General features: G+C 36.5%; 1 long non-coding RNA gene across 1 annotated transcript; it reads left to right on the forward strand.

Annotated features, from left to right (window-relative positions):
• The first annotated feature begins 850 nt into the window (after positions 1 to 850).
• Positions 851 to 9,920, forward strand: LOC114650809 (uncharacterized). The gene is made up of 6 exons (XR_003716054.2): positions 851 to 941; positions 2,220 to 2,275; positions 2,964 to 3,017; positions 5,437 to 5,514; positions 9,195 to 9,257; positions 9,728 to 9,920. It is a non-coding gene; the product is annotated as an uncharacterized LOC114650809 (long non-coding RNA).
• The last annotated feature ends 5,075 nt before the right edge of the window (positions 9,921 to 14,995 follow it).

The following is a 14,995-nucleotide window of genomic DNA, read 5'->3' on the forward strand; positions in this document are numbered from 1 at the left end:
GATATTTAAAAAATACTTTAAATATACTTCTATTTCTTTTAAATTGCAAAATCAGTGATCTTTTTGCAGAAAATTTCCTATTAACTTTTTCCTTGCCCTAGCATATTTATGACACTAAACCAAGTAATGCTCTAATGCTTCCTCAATCCCACATTGTTCGTACTTCCCTGTTTTATATCTGCCTATGTAATAATAATAATAACTTAGACCAACACATCCAAACTTTATTCTATTATATATATCTTTCCTTCTTCTTTGAGGACTCCACTTATTCAAGTCTCTTATTATATGAACCAGATGTCTTTCTTTTCCACTACTTTCCCAGCTGTATTGCCAATCTGTATAAATTCTCTTTTTAATTATACGGTTAAATTCACGTTTCCCAAAAGGAATTATAATAAAGTCAGGTTGTGTTTTATCCAAAGCTTTCTTAACCAGCTTATCTACAATTTCATTACCATACACTCCTTTATGTGCAGGAATCAATACCAACCAATTATGTCATTTAAATACAAGCCAGTCACTGTATGATTAACTTCTAATAAAAGATCACGACTCACTGCTGTTACATGACTTCCCTGATTCTAGACCTTTAACGATGATACTGTAATGAGTCTGGCAATACGAAGACTCTCTTAGGCTTTACATAATTTGCCCATTCTAAAGCCAGAATAATAGCCATCATTTCTGCTGAAAAAATTGATAAATTCGTGAGCTATTCTAATAGCCTTTTTAAATTCATGTTTTTAACATAAAAATCAGTAGTTATTCTATTATTTATTTTTTTTCTTTGTTTTTTTTTTCAGTCGGGCAATTAGTTAGCCTCCTACATTGGCTGAGGACCCTTATAAGTTTCCGTTCATCGACCTACTCGCTCTTTTTCACAACGAGGAGAGTCGAGTGTGAAAGACAAAATGTCTAGTAATCGTAGAGTTTTTAAGGTAAACCTGTCTGGCTTCAGTTCTTTTTATTTTTCTAGTTTTTTTTTCTTTTTCTATGTACATATAGCTCCTTCAAATTATTTCTGTCCATAGTAAAGTGATTTGCGCACTTTATTTTGTTTTAGTATCTGCTTCGTGTTTTACAGGACTTTGAACAGTTGGTGAATGGGGGGCTAGGGGTTGGGGGTTGTTTTAGATTGGTATACATTTTAAAATGGGGAGTTCCTTTAATTATACACGAGTCTCCTATTACCAAAATCTAATCAAACTTGCAGTTTTAAATATTCACAGTACAGCCACGTGGCGAATTCTCCGCTGTTTTTAATAAATGTATGTTGTTTAAGGGTTTTTCACCATTTTAGACGTTCATTAAAACTGAGGTTTTATTTGTTTTCGTTGAAAATCCATCGTGAACTATAAATCTATGAAGCTAATTGGGTAAGGGAAAAGTGTCTTCAACGGCTTTCAGTGTAAAGCTACTTCTGAGAAATCAGGGTTGAAAACACGTTATCTAAAATGTTTTATTGTGGCTCATATAATAAAGCGATATTTACCCATGTTACTTCTACCCAATAATGTACCTATGAATGCTCAAGTGAATCGTGTAGGCCACAGTGCCTCGTGTCTGTGGGAGGCAAAATGGAGCTTGGCAGTACCTACTGTATATTGCTTTTCGTTTTTAAAAAAACTTGTCTTTATGCTTAGAACAGATTTTCGGTAATACACATAACCGTGCAGTATGCAGATTGATGTAAATTTTTTATTTCTGTTTTGAATTTATAATTTAACTTAAATTTTAAATCTGATCTATAATCTTGTTTTAAGGCATGCCAATCCTAGCCATTTTAAATTGTATATTTGGCGGTTACACTTTTTTTCTTTTTTTTTTTCTCACCACCCCTCTCAATTCGAAGAGGAGCACAAGCCTTTACAATGACTTTAATACCTGTGCGACCCTTATTAAAATTTGAAACCGTCTGCTTTTTACAGTTAAATTTATAGGCCAGGAGTCTAAGCTGTGTGGAAACTGCAGTTACTTCCCTGTCCTTGAAGTAATTGTTTTTGAATCTCAAATCCATTCTTGTCCAACTAGTGTATACAATCCCTTTTTTTTTTTTTTTAAAATTGCTGGAGCATTAATGATGAGATAAGCAGACTAGAGTCTCTGATTGAATGTGATGCTCTTTCACAGTGCACTGAATATGCTTCAGCATCTTGTGTGTTCTGTATCATCATTAGCTCTATATGATGATTCTAAAGCATGTTCTTTTCTTACAGGATGGATCCTGGTGGTTTGGAAGAAAAAAAAAACCCTCCATTTCAGCATCAGTATGGTATGTGTCAGCCATTCCTTCATTATCCCATATTAGTATAATAATGTAGTACAAGTCCATTTGTACAGAGCATTATAGGTTACATAAGGAGACCAAGGTCATTCCTTCATTAAACTTTTTTCACATTAGAGTTCATGTAGAGAAGAAAACGTGTATAGGGTCATTATTTGAAAACCTTTATTGCTGAATCGTTGGCTCTCACTTTGCAAATGTCTTTGTGAGAAAGTCTGCTGTTTTGCTTTTTGGTCTTAACAAAAATCAATAATTAGCTAAAACATTGTTTATGGGAATACAGCTTGTTTGTTATATCCTCCCAAAACGGATATTCATAAAAGTACAATTTTAGATTGAGTTTTTTTTATGAATAAGGTTTGAAGTTAGCAATGTATTACCGAATAACTAATTTTGGGTATCAGTACAATTTCTTAGAAAACAATAATAGGAACTACCACTTTTAGGGTTTTCCCACAAATTGTTTCCCCGTCTATCCCATAGCACATAAATAATGCTGGAGTAGGTTTAGGAGATGAGGTTATAGTGTCAATGATGAAATTTTAAGACTAGAGTCTCTGAATATGAAATGAAGCAGATTCACAGTGCACTGATGACACTTTGGTATATTATTATTCTGTGTTCATTTAGAAAACAACTACTTGAATTTATTTTTGCTTTCCATGTTAAACTGTAGGATAATTTTTGAGGAATGGGCCCTGTGACAAACAAGACTTATCACTCCCACAGAGTAAGTACTGCATTTTGAGTAAATTATTGCTTTGTTTCTAATTAAATCATTCAGTCGTTCATATTGATCAAAGGCATTATTTTAGAAGTTTTGAGCCTGAACACGAGAAACTTCCAGTTTTCAACATATAAAATTCACAAAGACTGCGCCACTGAAAATATTTTGTCTTGTTTTGGTGACCACTCTTAATTATGTGACTTAACATTTTCATCTGTAGCATAGGATGTCTCACAGAAGTAGCCTTTTGGATTAAATGAGCTGCACACAGGGCCAGATCAGGAGAATAGATATAAAGAGGATCCATTTGTACTCTAGTTTTGCCGATCAGCCCTTATGATTTGTGCAGTGTGAATGGAGCGATTGTCTTGAACCAGAAGGGGAATGGTTGATAGTTTGTCTCCGTCTATATTACCAGTATCGGCAACATCATAAATTGGATAGATGTTGAGGGCACTGGTGGTTTTGATCTTAAATTGGTTTTGTTGTAAAATTGCAGTTGCATCCAAGTTTCATCCTAAGTTATGGCACTTTTCTTAAATTCCTCCTAATCGAAGTTCTACTAGTTTGTAATTGCAGTCCTTTTTAATTTCAGCAGCCAAATCACTGGGCACATAACATGAACCTTTTTGTGTAACTTTTAACTGAAGAATAGATTCAACTAAACTTTAAATCCTCAGTGTCTGCTTATCTTGCATGTAATTTTCATTTCTCTAGTACTGTTCCCTCTGTGGGTTTGGAAAATTGAGTAACATTTTCTTGTGTCTTTGAACATCAACAAAACCAAGTCATCAGAGTAAGAACCACCAGTTGAAGGGATTCTGTAGTTCATTTCTTGACCTTTACACAAGGAGAGGACTGGTCTGGTACATTTTAACTAGATGGAAATATACAGTGAAAATCGTTTAACACGAAACTGAGGGGACTGAAATATTTTTTCATGTTAAAAGAATTTCGTGTTAAAGGATATTACAAAAAAAAAAAGATGCAGTATATTCAACAAAATTAAGTTTATTAGAGTACATTTTATTTACATAGATATGTATATATGCATGTATTTAATAAAAATGGGAGCATTCCGAGATCTCGCTTGTTTGAACCAAACAAGTAAAGCCGTCTCTAAATCCTCGTGCTTGGCCATTCTCATCCATTTTCGCTCTGGCTCAAACTTACTCCGTTCAAACATTTCCGTAATTTGCTCTCTTTTTTTTTTTTTTTATTATTGTATTGTTGATAATGTAGAGAGAGCAATATCAAAATCTTTACAGATTTCCGTTTTCGTCTTCTATTTTTGATCAACAGCCTTTAGAAGCTCCATCTTCATTTTAATTGAAATAGCAGTTTGCTTTCCCCCTGAGCTCTTTGCCATTGTGCTCGTAAAAAAAATTCTTCTAAAATAGAAAAAAAAAAACGCGAACCAAACTCGCTGATTTTTACTCACACTGCGATGTACTCGTCACCGAATTCCAAAGCTAACTGATGAGAGATGAGATGTTTTTGTGTGGCGTTTGTAGGGGTGGAGGGTGAAAGTAGCTTAGATAAACAAAATTGGCTCGTGTCACAGGCTATTCCGAGGGTATTTCAAAGCCAAGTTTGCCTCCTTTCTACGAAACATGTGAAACCACCTCTCTTTCATTTCACACCCCTCTTAAATCTCGCCTGCGCGGCTGGTGTTTTCCGTATTTTGTTCTTTCCCAGAAGGGAAATCTTTTCGTGTTAAGCGATTTTCGTTTCGTGTTAAGAGAAAAAAAATGCATGAAAATACATAGTAGTTTGTCGGGACCGTTGTATTATTTCGTGTTAACCGATATTTCATCTTAAGCGTTTTCGCGTTAAACGTATTTCACTGTAGTTCTAAAAGCATTGTTCCCTATTAGAATTTGAATTGTCACATGATACTCTTTATTGGTTTTTAGTATTTGTTGGCTTGAATGTGGTATAAGAAACATGCACTATAAATCACAAATGATAAATGTTCATATATAACCTGTGGCTAGTTAAAAAAAAAAAAATTTAGCCTGGTTCAGTATTTCTTTCAGGTTCAGGCTGAAGATGTTTTCATCGCCCATTGTGATTTTTAGCCTTTTGGTGTCAATGATGAAATCTTTCAGACTAGAGTCTCTGAGTAGCAAATGAAGCTATTTCACAGTGCACTGAAGACACCACGTTGTTGCCACTAAAGGAGACGGCTTCTCTTACTAATAGTCCTTTTAATGTGGTTCCAATGTTAAATTTAATGTGTTGTCATGAATTTTAAAGTAATTGTGTTTAGCACAGTTAATTGTGTGGTATAATAAAGCCTGATTTGTGCATAACATGAGTATTGCATAAGCAGATGTTTCCTTTAACACTCATCTGGAAGGAAGTTTATAGTGATACGTAGTTTTAAGTACTTGTTTACTTTTTTGTAATTTCATTTCAGTGAGCACTAAGAAGGAATTGATGGGTGTTTGGAGGAAGTTGAGCAGATGACTTACAAACCGAAGTCTCATCTTGAATGGTATGTTAGCCAAGTTTTTAATTTATGGGTTTTGGCCAATTGTATTTCACACCTACACAGATGTGATTGTTTCCAAGGAAAAGGTCAGAGTGGGTTAACTTGGCATTAGCTATATATTTTGATGGAATGAACGATCATAATAGCAGTTGATTCATTGTAACTTTTCTCCACATACCCTTTGGCTTACTCCTCCTGCTCCTTTGTTTGTCAAGGTTTATGCGGTATGTTGGTATAATGGAACTGTATAAACCTTATCATAGTAATGTAGTACACCTATGTAATTTCACTGTCTGTGGAATGCATCAAATTATCAATGTATTGTTGGAGTAAATATGGGTCGGTCTGCAGTATACATTAGTTTTTCAGTTATCAGCCTAGAGTATTGTTCCAATGCTCAGCCAGCAGAGATCCTTCTTATCCTGATGGGTTATTTTTGCCCATGTTCATGGTTAGTAGTGAGTCTATTGCACATTTCTTTGAAATGTATATACATAAAGTTGAACTGTTATGATTGGCTCCAGGTAAAGGACAAGGGTTCCTGTTCAGATATGAGGGACGGTCAAAATTTGTCATATTTTTGTTGGAAATGGTGAAGGCGGGAGGAGTAGTAATTGGACATTAAAAAGTTGATTATGATGCTGGGAAAAATTGCTTCACAAAGGAAGGTGACTATGCAGAAAAGTGATGTAATTTGTTTTTGAAATTCATAATAGTTAAAAACAATTGCGGAAACATTTTGAACGTCCCTCGTATAAGAATTGATGTTGGGAACATTTGTCTGTGAAATCTCCACACCATTAGAATTTACAATGTGTTGGTAAGAAACTAAACTCTATGCAGTTACAGTGGGGCAAAAAAGTATTTAGTCAGCCTGCAATTGTGCGAGTTCTCCCACTTAAAAAGATGAGAGGCCTGTAAATTTTCAATCATAGGTATAATAAAGTATCTATCTCTCTCTCTCTCTCTCTCTCTCTGTCTCTGTCTCTCTCTCTGTCTCTGTCTCTGTCTCTCTCTCTCTCTCTCTCTCCCTCTCTCTCTCCTATGACAGACAAAATGAGAAATCCCGAAAATCACATTGATTTTTTTAAAGAATTTATTTGTAAGTTATGGTGGAAAATAAGTATTTGGTCACCTACAAACGAGCAAGATTTCTGGCTCTCACAGACCTGTAACTACTTCTGTAAGAGGCTCCTGTCCTCCACTCGTTACCTGAATTAATGGCACCTGTTTGAACTCGTTATCAATATGAAAGACACCTGTCCACAACCTCAGTCACTCCAAACTCCACTATGGTCAAGACCAAAGAGCTGTCAAAGGACACCAGAAACAAAATTGTAGACCTGCACCAGGCTGGGAAGACTGAATCTGCAATAGGTAAGCAGCCTGGTGTGAAGAAATCAACTGTGGGAGCAATTATTAGAAAATGGAAGACATAAAAGACCACTGATAATCTGCCTCGATCTGGGAATCTGCCTCGATCTGGGGCTCCACGCAAGATCTCACCCCATGGGGTCAAAATGATCACAAGAACGGTGAGCAAAAATCCCAGAACCATACGGGGGGACCTAGTGAATGACCTGCAGAGAGCTGGGACCAAAGTAACAAAGGCTACCATCAGTAACGCACTACGCCGCCAGGGACTCAAATCCTGCAGTGCCAGATGTGTCCCCCTGCTTAAGCCAGTACATGTGCAGGCCTGTCTGAAGTTTGCTAGAGAGCATTTGGATGATCCAGAAGAGGATTGGGAGAATGTCATATGGTCAGATGAAACCAAAATAGAACATTTTGGTAAAAACTCTACTCGTCGTGTTTTGGAGGAGAAAGAATGCTGAGTTGCATCCAAAGAACACCATACCTACTGTAAAGCATGGGGGTGGAAACATCATGCTTTGGGGCTGTTTTTCTGCAAAGGGACCAGGATGACTGATCCATGTAAAGGAAAGAATGAATAGGGCCATGTATAGTCAGATTTTGAGTGAAAACCTCCTTCCAACAGCTAGGGCATTGAAGATGAAATGTGGCTGGGTTTTTCAGCATGACAATGATCCCAAACACACCGCCCGGGTAACGGAGTGGCTTTGTAAGCAGCATTTCAAGGTCCTGGAGTGGCCTAGCCAGTCTCCAGATCTCAACCCCATAGAAAATCTTTGGAGGGAGTTAAGTCCGTGTTGCCCAGCGACAGCCCCAAAACATCACTGCTCTAGAGGAGATCTGCATGGAGGAATGGGCCAAAATGCCAGCAACGGTGTGTGAAAACCTTGTGAAGACTTTCAGAAAACGATTGACCTGTCATTGCCAACAAAGGGTATATAACAAAGTGATGAACTTTTGTTATTGATCATACTTTTTTCCACCATAATTTGCAAATAAATTATTCAAAAATCAATGATTTTCTGGATTTTTTTTCCTCATTGTCTCTCATAGTTGATGTATACCTATGATGAAAATTACAGGCCTCATCTTTTTAAGTGGGAGAACTTGCACAATTGCTGGCTGACTAAATACTTTTTTGCTCCACTGTAGTTAAGTCCTTATTTGTCATCTGTACAGTTCGTACTGCATCTGGCTTTTGCCAGGTAAAACTCAAAGCTCACGTATTTCAGTTTTCATTAGTGCAATCTTTGCTGATACCTTTGTACCATAATGTGCAGTAGTGCACTTGTGAAGTTAGCTTTTGGTAATTATGTAGATTAAATTTCAGTGCAAACAGGTTGTGTTTTAGGTTGCAATTTTGAGCTAAACGGTTTTACATGGCTATAAAGTCATTCATCGGGATTCTTGCACCTGTATTAAATGAATGGTTTTTTGTTTTTTTTTCCCCCTTGTCCCCTGCCCCCAAAATTTATTCTGTGGAGTGTGAATGATGAAACTGCTTATTGGTTCACTGACTAAATTGTGAAGACAATCTCGCAGCGCACTGAAAACACTCCTGAAAGCCATTGTTTTATTTTATATTTTTTTTTGACCCTCTACTGTCTTTTTGGGTGTTACTTCAAAAATGCAGCTTATCTATAGATCAAGTGAAGTGTGCATAATTCATTGATTTGTACTGTACACCAAGGATAGATTAAAGCATTCTAGAATACTACAGTACATTAGGATGCTACTTGGATCTTGCACTGAGGTAAGAAAATAGACTTCAGAATTCATTCCTGTTTGGTAAATCCTCATTTGCTTGGCTCACATTGGAATCAGTGATACAACCAACCTCATCAGTTTAGGGTTAATCAGTTTAGTTTTAGGTGCCAGACTTTGGTAGTGCACAGTTCTACTTAATACTTAGACATGATGTCTGTGAGTCATGTAGGGGAAGCTTTTACAGCCCACCTATTCAGAGCCTGAATATTGTTTACTTCAAAATGTTAATCTGTAATGTATGATGCATTGTCCTCATAGTAGTGGCAAGGGAAGAGGCACATTAATTTTGCACTTTTTGTATAGATGTTATGCATATCAATTTGCCCCCCTCCCCCAACACACATTTGCCTATTTTTGGAAGAAAAACCAACCTTACCAAAGTCAATTAGATGTTTATATAGTGTATCTTGTAAAATAGTGGGGTTGCAATTTGGTGTATGATTAAGTATTTTATACAAGTGTGTTTGCATACTATAATATGTAAAGTACTCTTAAGTTCTGGTTTAATGTGTTTTTTTTTTTATTTTGTTTTTTTTCTTCAGACTGCCTTGTCAGCAGAAGTGCAACCCTCTGACATGTTCCCTATAATCTTGAGTTTGGTGGAGGTTGGTATTTATAGTATATTGTAATTTTTGTGGTAGAGGTTTTGAAGCGTTTATGATGAAACATTTATATGGTTCTCTGATTAACTGTGAAGTCACTCTCGCAGCGCACTGAAACGCTTTGTTTTTCTTTTCACTAAAGTTGGATCTGTCTTTATTGCACGGTTTCTGAGCAAACCATAGATGTGAAATTTGCAGTGGAATCTGAAAACTTAGTCGCGTGTTTTTCTTATGATGTGAAGTCTACACCAGTTTTTGTTTAACTTAAATCTGTTAAATGTTTTGTACACCTTCATATTAATTTTGATAACTGGGTGAACACACATGCATATCAAAGTATATATTTGTTGTAAATGGCAGTCCCAAGCACAACTGAAGACACATAGGAGGGCAGGGGGTTGGTTTAAAATCCAATACATTGACTCCTGTGGTGCTCTACCTATTCTTTTAACTCTTACCTTTGTTTTTTGCAGGTGTCTGAAGTTAATAACAAACCCAAGTCCAGTTCCCCATTTGAAGACTTTTCTAAAACTGTAAAATTAGGCCATTTTTTCACCTACCCTTTTGACTTGCTCCCAACTTAATTTCTGCTTTTGTGTGATGTTCCCAGAGATTGTAAGAAATTGATTTACAAAAGATGACAAATAAAAACCAACAGAAAACTCACTAGCTGGTTTGTTTGTTTTTTTTCCTGGATCTCCATTTCTCTTACTGATACCAGAACCATACACCCCATACCGGCAATTTTGGTGCTGCAAGGCTAAAAGGGTTTGTGTAAAAGATGTATCAATTTCTCTATAAAGAATTTTGCACTTTGTGATGTCTTATGTATTTAAGAACAGAGGCTTTGTGGTTCTGAAAAGACTTAACTAGAATACCAGGTGACTAATACAGGTACAGTAAAAATGCAAACAGTGCTTCATGTAGGTAAAGGTTTTAGCTTTTTTATATAGAATGGAATCCTGTTGAAGCTGTACACTCAGGTGTGCACTGGAAAAAATCTCCCGAAGTGCTGTAAATTTCTGCATTTCATATTTGGAAGGAGTTTGCTGTTGACCAAAACAATTTGACCATTGTCCCAGTCATGAATTGGGTATACAATTGCCTGGTTTTACTACAGAACTGACTTTTGCCCAGTGGTAATTGACACTGGCACCTGCAAGCTCAGCATTTGATTTTTTTTTTTTTTTTTTTTTGAATGAATCTGATTATACAGTGCCTGTTTGAGTGTTGCAGACTTTTGTAATCAGGTTTTGCCAGATAAACTCTGCCGTTTGCTTATTCCAAATCTGCAGTAGACTTCTCGTATATGAACATGACATGCTGCAAAATGAGTTCTGATTGGTACTCTGAACTTGGTATGGATGTGTAGGTGGCTTGACGGTTTTATTTTAAGGCACCAAAAATGCGATGCACTGTAATTAGATGCAGCTTGGTGTGAATCTTGCTTCATAGGCTATGTACAGTAAGATGAGAAATAGGTGAGAAGAGATATTTAGGAAATGAGTGCATTTAATGGATTTATGTGTACCAGCTTGCATGGTCTCTGAATGTAATTTTCAATTTGATGTATACTCCAATCAATTTGTGTGCATGTGCTGCCAGTGCATACTCCTGTTTTGAATCACAGCAGATAATTTCAAGACTTTCAGACAGCCCTACCTCTATATTGGACACTTAGCACAGTTTTGTGCATCTTGAAGCTATGGAAACTTGGTGAATGGTGTATCTGTAAATGTCAACCATCTATGATGGCCACTGCGAGCCATTGGGAAACCTATGGTTGAGTCAACAAAATGGTACCAAGAATTGGTGATAAAATGTGCTTCTAGTTTAGGTATATTTGCGAAAACAAAAATAATGTGGAATGCACATTACTTGAAGTGTTTCCTGCTTCAAAGCAGGCGTTCTGCAAGTTTTACGGGCTCCATTCTAAAATGAACAGGATAGGGATTTTTTTTTTTTTTTCCCCCCAGTGTATAAAAATACCTAATTTAAGAACAATTTTATGTGGCAGGGTAATATGTGACATGATTGAAGAAATACCGGACTTGAAAAATACCAAACTTGGGCAATTCTCAACACTTTTTTTTTTTTTTTTTTTTTTTTTTTTTTCATACATAACAGTAGTTTCCTGCACATTAAATGTCATACTTGCAAGGTGCATTACAGTCAGTGCTAAGCACAAACTTCAGGAAAAGGGTGTTCTATGTAGAGCTTATTTATATTAACTGGTGGTTGTGAATTTGTTCCCAGCACTTCTGTAGAATAAGTTGTGAAATCAGTTTGTGCGGACGTTTTTGGTAGTAGGCAACTTGATTCCATCATTGTGTACTTACCTGAGTTATCAATAATAAACTTGATGTGCAGATTGTGTTCATTTTGATGTTGGAGGCTTTCTCCTTCCTGATTTACCCATGTAGCAATGCACCCAGATGTCACCATGAACGTGTTTTTGGATCCTTCGTTAACTTATTATTCTGATGTCTAAATCGGGGATGCCCATCTCCAGTCCTGGAGGGCTGCAGGTTTTTATTCTAACCCTTAGTGACCGGTTTTTGCTGCTCATTAACTAACTTTGAATTTTAATTGACTTGGTTAAGAAGTGTTTACCTGGATTTCTTCTTTTCTTTGAAGTGCTTTTTCTTTCCTTAAATGGCACCCAAACAGAAGTGAAATGTGAAGTGAGGGAGCCAACGGAAGATCAGCTCAGTCAGGGCCTCAAACTCCAACCAATTTCACTCCAACCAGTTGCTTAATGAGACACGGAGTCTTGTTGTTAAACTCGTTCTTTAATTCCATGGCTTGTGCAATAGCAGACATTTCCAAAATTGTGGATTTTCTCTTTTCTAAGAGTAGATCAGCATTCCTGAGACCTTCACCTTTCTTTTCAGATATTGTATGATCAGTTTGCTTGTCCTGTTTTTGACTCATTTTTGTATCGTTTGGCTGCTAGTTAAGGGGAAAAAACAATTGAGGGGTCTGAGTCTTCAAGAGCAAGTCAAATAAAATGAATTCAAAAGTTAATTGGCAGCAAAAATGGGTCACTAAGAAAAGGGTTAGAATGAAAACCTGCAGCCCTCCAGGAATGGAGTTGCGTACCCCTGGTTTAAATGGTAGATTGTGTAAAAATTCTGTATTTGTGGAGGAGTATACTGTTTCATTTTTTATTTTTTTTTTCCCCCTGATCTCCCCATTACTTAAACCTGTTTAATCCAATATTAGAGCTGAATGAAGATGGAAGATCCTGCCTTCCAACTTGGTACCAGAACCAAAATCTCAATACCTTCACATGTACATTTTCAGCCTATTAGCAGGTGCACAGCTGAGAGGTTAGAGTGAGAAGCTCACATATTGTTCTGTTGCCTACACCATTGCATAGCTGGTAGGAACCCTCCACCGCTTTGCTATAAGAAAAACGGCAAGGGTTTTCTCCATACTAGCCCTGTCTGTTGCTTGCAAGGTTGCTTTTAGAGTCAAAAGTGCTTGGGCATCATTCTTCAGTAACAGAATTTTTTGCTGGTTATGGAATATATATATATATATATTTTTTTTTTTACCAATATATTTCTGATTATACATATAGCACTCTTTCAATCCCTTGATTTAGAATATTTTGTCAATGGCTCTTCTACCCATTAGCCAGTAATTAAACCAAGCACAAGAAAAACTGATCTTGTAGTGTTAATGGGTTTACTAGTTGTGCTACCCATATAAAATGGGTTGTAATCTGAGTAATAAATGTAGACCTTCGCAGATTCAGCATTGTTTGCAGTACACCTTCTGTTGGAATGATAAAACATATCAACCAGATACTCAAATATGTTTCCTTAAGGTGGTTTTTCTTCTGCTTGTGATTAACACTGTGGTCAGTGCTGAAGGTTCCGTTTTTTGGCCCATTTCTTTACAGTATCTACATGTCACCACCACACTGCCTGATTTTCCAGCATAACCGTGTTTCACACCAATATGAGTGATAACCCAGCATTAAGAACTCTCCTTGTTACACAGTGAACACTGCCTTCCTAAATGTGTCCACTAACTTTCTATACCTGCTCCTTGTAGGATCACTAGCCACACTATAAAAGCTTAATTCTCAAACTTAGCTACTTCATACTTTTGTCTTTATCCACTTACTACTATTCCTGCAGTCGTTCTTGACTGCTCAGATTTTTGAAAACCACATCTTTGAAGCTGTCCAAAACATCCACCTAAGTAATTACTGGAAGCTAAGCCCTTTTGTCCTCTACTGAGGCAATATTATTGAATGTAACAAGTTGACAGCCTCATCTGAGTCAACTACTCTGGCTACCTCGCATTCATAGTCCTCTCTGATTTTTTTTTTTTTTTTTTTTTTTTTTTTTTTTTTTCCCCAGTGATGTTGATCTTAATACTCTTGATTTTTCTATCATCCCTACTTGCATCTTATGAACCTGACAGATTACTGAGATCCTTGGGATGCAGGCCTTCTCACAATTCCAAACATCCCCTTTGCAGCTCAGTGTGAGTGTTTGTTCAGCACTGTGCCTACTACTCTGGAACATTCCTGGTACATCTGTTCAAGAAGCTGCAGTGGTAAAGATTCATCTCTACTTTTACATTTTTATTTGCCAGCCTTATCTGTGTAGTTAATGCATTCTTCAGAAAGAACTGTACCGAATCTAATACTGCCATACTGTCCTCCGGTGTAAATCTTTCACTCCGCTGTACCATTCTGTCATTCTTTGGTACATTCCAATCCTATAACTGACATGCAATTTAAACCTTGCAGTTTTTTTTTTTTTTTTTTTAATATTGTAAAATGCTTTAGAATTGTGTAGTCTAAGTATCGGTGTTAGTGTCTTTATGTGATCTTTAACCACTTAGACATCTGTGTGTTGGTGTCTTAGAGAATTCTTAAAAATATTGCATAACTGAATATGCATCTGTGATACAATCGTTTCCTGTCCTGCAGTAGCAAAACCACCCAGCTTCTGTCAATGAAACACTCAGCCAGCCATTGAACAAAGACCTGTTTTTTGTCTGCTAACATTATCTTGCCCCAATTAAGCCTTTTTGACTACTTTATTAATTTAACTTGCTCCAACTGGCATTTAGGTAACTGTGCTATTGCATTGCTAACTGTAATTGTTTGGATGTCACTGAAGAGAATGTCAGGGATAGTTTACTAAGACTTGTAACTATATTAAAGAGTTACACTTCTGGTTGTGGATGAGCAGAATATCACATTCAGATCTACATTTGTCATTTTGTTGAATTATCTTTTACAGGATCTTCTTTCATAACTGTTGGCAGTGTGCTTTTCCTGATATGTAGGCCTCATACAGTAAATGCAGCCTTGCTTTTTTGTATTATGATACAAAGAAGAACTGTCAGGTATTTTGACAAAATATTTTAGTCTTTTATTTGAATATGAGTAATGTGATCAATTGAAAATTCAATTTTAAGTATGAAGCACTTCTCACACCAGTAGATTTTTTTTTTGTGGATTGTCTACTGATCCACATGTACAATACATAATACATCAAGTGCAGTGTCATGGGTACAATTACTCTGGACAGTGACTGCGACTCCTTCTTTGATATGTCACATTCATGCATGTGTGTAAGGATTCACTGCTTTTGTTATGTATTATGTTCCTTTTTGCATCCATTCATTCTTCTTTGTTCTGAATGTGTATTTAGTGAAATATATTTAGAACCTAGCCATGTGAGATTGCCAAATTTATTTTTTTAGTTGTA

Source organism: Erpetoichthys calabaricus, chromosome 1, assembly GCF_900747795.2.
Source record: "Erpetoichthys calabaricus chromosome 1, fErpCal1.3, whole genome shotgun sequence".
Lineage (NCBI taxonomy): Eukaryota > Metazoa > Chordata > Cladistia > Polypteriformes > Polypteridae > Erpetoichthys > Erpetoichthys calabaricus.